General features: G+C 44.1%; 1 long non-coding RNA gene across 1 annotated transcript; it reads right to left on the bottom strand.

The window, feature by feature from the left end:
* Positions 1–515: 515 nt before the first annotated feature.
* LOC306733612 lies at positions 516–1205 on the bottom strand. The gene is made up of 3 exons (XR_013770951.1): positions 1064–1205; positions 714–776; positions 516–541 (listed from the first exon to the last, which is right to left on the bottom strand). It is a non-coding gene; the product is annotated as an uncharacterized lncRNA (long non-coding RNA).
* Positions 1206–4338: the final 3133 nt, after the last annotated feature.

Here is a 4338-nt window from a genome sequence, read left to right as displayed (position 1 = left end):
AATTTCAGGTGATTATATATTAAAGAAAACATTCCACTTCTCCAATAGATCCCCCTAACGCTACACACTGTCCCTTTAAGGAAATCACTCTTTTTATCTAAACCAGTGGTTCTCAAACTGTGGGGCGCGACCCTCTAGTGGGGCGTGGAGGCATTACAGGTGGGGGGAATGTAGATAGGGGCGGTGGGGCATGAACATTTGTCTTCCTCCAAAGTGAGGCTTGACAAAAAAAGTTTGAGAACCACTGATATAAACTAAAAGGCTTCGTTCCTTTACTCAGATCCCTCGAGCTCAGCGATGAGAGGCCTCATGCTCTTCATCCTTTTCAGGATTTTATAGAGTGCGTCTTTGCCTCTCGTGCCTTTTGAAGTCAAATACTGGAGAATGCTGCTCATCTGGTCTTGTGCGTTGTTTGAAGATCTCAAAACCTCATAGTGCCCTTCTGAGATCCAGCGCCCTTCCTTGAGCTTCTCCAGGACGGATCCTGTGTCGCTCACTCTGTGTATCAGATGTGTCTGATGGCGATCCACAAAATGCTGACCTGAGGGAGGTAAATAACAGTGACGCAAACAAACAGTGAATATAGAAGTTGTTGCAGTGTTGAAATTATAACCCCAGGAACAGAAAGAGTAAAGCAAATCATTTTCGAGACCACCATGTGAAGTCTTCTTATCATTTCCCAATCATAATTTACATTTTTGCACGTTACTTACCTCCAGTGGTATCGTCTGGCTTTATTTCCTCGGATGCTGAGCTATTGATCTCTGGGATTTCTTCTGCTAAACAGGAACATGAAAAGGGATTTCATTAGTGGTGCATACAGAAAGGAAAAATAACAATGCAAACATTAAACAGCGATGTTTCTCTCCAAAAACAATGACTCAGCTATTCTGGATAATCTACAGACCTTTTTTTTGGAAAAAGTGTCTGATATTCAAATTCAAAATACACACAACTATTTATAAAATTCCAAATGCAACAATACTGGAAAACACTAAAGCCTGGAACTACTTTTATAGATTATGCCAGGTAGATATTTAATTGTGATTAACGTATATATTACCCTTGGCTGCAGGTTTCGTCCGGATGGCAAACGCGACAGGACCTCTGATGGTAAATCCGAGGTAAAAGGAAACTGGTCGTGGTCTATAGAGGCTGTTCGGGTAGTTTGCATGCACCTCAATCGCTGCGCCACCAGCAGTTGCAAAGACTCTGTAGTTTCGTACCACCCCTTCAACTTTGACCAGGCGCTCTTGGACCCTGCAATTTTGGAAAATCCTCTCTCTCCTCCAGTTGTTGCTCCAATCTTGTTTTGTTTCCTCACTTTGCTCAAGTAACACATTTTCAAGGACCTTTCTGTGAACAATCCTGTTCAGACCTTCGCCGTTTCCAATGAAAAACAGGGGGCGGAGGTACCTCGATTGAAAGTGAACCTCATATGCAACTTCGTAAGAGCGTTGCATGCGGCAAATTAATTTAGTGAGGTCAAGGACGCAATTGGCTTTGCTGTCCGTCGGCCAGCTCAGGAGGAGGGCTAGCATGAGGAGCTCAGGGGAATCGTTGCCGATCAGAGGCATCTTCTGTTTGAACGCAGCTAAATGCCTACAGTTGGAAGGAAACAAGGCTCCCATGTTCCTTAACATGATGTGAGCGAGGATGTAGTTGACCAGAGCGGTGACGGATTCTTTCTGAAGAAAGATTTCTTCCCACCATGTCGTTATTTCTTTGAGGTCCGATTCCGTGCATTCTCTGTCCAGACACGACAGCACTCCGGCGGAGGTGTCCGCCAGGCGTTCTTTGATCTTCTGGATGAGAGCCGCGCCTTTTTGTTTGAAATCTATGGATGGGGAGTTCCCGACAAACTTACTGTGGCACTCTGAGGTATTTTCCGAGATGTACGCGGGATCATCTTTTTGCCAATAGCTTTCCGGCTTTGAATAAGTCAGATATTTATCGAAGAATGAACATTTTCTCTCAATCTCATCCCTGAGGCTGTTTATCAGATCGTTAAATCTGAAGAGCTTGTGGTCTCCAAGTGATTCTAGGACGGAGGCGAAGGACACCTTCTTTGTGAGAACTTCTCTCCAAGTATCGTCCTGATCGACAAGCAGGTCATACACAAGGTTGCAGACCTGCACGTAACCAAACTGCCCTCTGATGTTAAAAACATGGGAGACTTTGGTGTTGCCATCTCCTCTCATCTTCATCCCACGTTCATTTTCAGCAAGTCTTCCTTCATCTTTGAAAGCTTCAATGGCCTTTGAGGCCAGATTCAAAATGTCTCTTGGTTTGGCGGGTTTCTCTTTGTTCTTCAACTGGTTCTTATAGACCTGGCCCAGTGTGTCAGCAACAAAGGAATTTTGGGGATCTCTGAGCTTTGCTCTCTTTGCCCACATTTCAGCCTCATTGTAACATTGTAGTTCTATGTAATAAAAACGAGCAAGTGCTTGTGGAAAAAATGGATTTTGATAAAACCTTTTTGACGCCACCTTCAGAACCGACACACTCTGCTCGCTGCTCTCAATCTTTTGAATATCTAGAATCAGTCTAGAATACCTTTCTAGGTCCTCTTCTTTTGTCTTTTCTTTGGGTTTTGTTTCTCTCTTGGTCAGCATGTCTTTGATGAAACCGATCAAAAACGAAGGATACTCATCGCTGCACAAACAAGTCAACAGGTCTCTTGTTGTGTCACTTCTGGTGACACCGGACTCAGCCATCAGTTCAGTGCAATGCTGTGCTATCATAGGGTGAGCCATGCAGACTTTCTTTTCAGATCTGCTATCTTGTTGGTATGTGACGATGAGATGGCTAAAGGGCTCCATTCGTTTCTCCAGGGAAAAGTCTCCGTGGGCGTGTTTGAAGAAGTCCAGGCACTGAGACTCCAGAAGGTATGAGCCCGGTACGTAGGCGTTCAGCAGGGACAAGAAGGCAGCGAGCTGGGTCTTCTTTGGTCTTCTGGCTTCTTTGGTGGTTTTGAAAACAGAACATGCCTCTTGGATGTAAGCCTTAGAGAAATTGGTTTGGATTATGTTAAAGCCGTGGAATTGTTTGCATTTATCCCAGTAACTCCAGTCAAGTTCTTCCTTTTTCTCATCAAATTTTTGCTCCTCTTGTTCAGAAAGTACCCTCTGTAGGACAACATAATCACTATCTAGAACTGCATCCTTTCTTACACAGTTGAGTATAATCACCACAGGGATATAGGAGGCATGTATCTTCTCCTCCGCAATCTTCATCTTGATGCTGTCTTGCAGATTCTTTAAACTCAGCTCATCGTTCACCAGCAGCAGCACCGTGTTGTGGTTGCCTCGACTGCCTGCTGTGAAGAGATGGACCACCTCCTCTGCAACATTTGTGATGTTTGAGGCTGAGCCTGTTAAAACGGCGCTCCTGAAGGTTTTCCTCAAGTCCCACAGCACCTTCATGGCCAGCGTGGTGCCTCCGCATCCCGGCTGGTGGAATAGTTTAACAGTTGATATTCCCGGGAGTTTTCTCTTTTCGTGAATTTTTCGCACGAGTGTGTCGTATCCGTCTCGTTTGATGAAGGCGCATCCGGTGCCACCTGACTCTCCCTGGTCACTAATGTGGAAGTTTAACCATCTGGGTGGGGCCCCTTTGTAAAAGTTTTCCTCTGTCTTTTGAAGAACTTCTGGAGGGGAGCGCTCTCTTTCGAACTGATTTGCATAGAGAACATCCAACAGTGAGAGGGAAAGTTTGATTTCAAATTCTCCTCCTTTAGCAGTGGACAGGGCCGGTCTGCTGGCCATCTCGGACTTTCAGTTCCTTAATGAATGCCAAAAAGAAAAGAAAAGTATGTTATTTTGTAATGTGCTATTGTAGAATAGGAGAACACATCATTGAATTCGGAACCTTTGTTGATTATGAGGTGACATATCAGTTTATATCATTGACATATGTATATACTATATATCTATATACGTACATATGTATATACCAGTGGTGGGCTGTCAGGGCCTGCTAAGCCATCTCTGCTGGCCTAACAGTAGGTGACGGTAATGCACCTTTTGTTGGATGTTAAACAGCTGATCGAGACTATGACTCAGATGGCACTGAAGGCGCAGGTAGAAAATCCACGGCCCGTCACTGGTATATACTATTTATCAGTGGCTGCCATGCATTTTTTACCTAGGCCTTCTCTGCTGTCTATTGTTTACATAAATACGCACATGATGGGATGCTGCGTCATTAACGGACATGTAATCTACAATCAGTGTTGGGGTAGTTACTCAGAAAAAGTAACTAGTTGCACGTTATTAGCTACTTCTGAAAATTGTAACTAGATTACTTTACTAGTTACTGCATTTCAAAAGTAACTTC

This window comes from Taurulus bubalis, assembly GCF_910589615.1.
Source record: "Taurulus bubalis genome assembly, chromosome: 3".
Taxonomy (NCBI): domain Eukaryota; kingdom Metazoa; phylum Chordata; class Actinopteri; order Perciformes; family Cottidae; genus Taurulus; species Taurulus bubalis.
The sequence above is the reverse complement of the archived record's forward strand: the minus strand, read 5'-3'. Positions and strand labels throughout refer to the sequence as shown.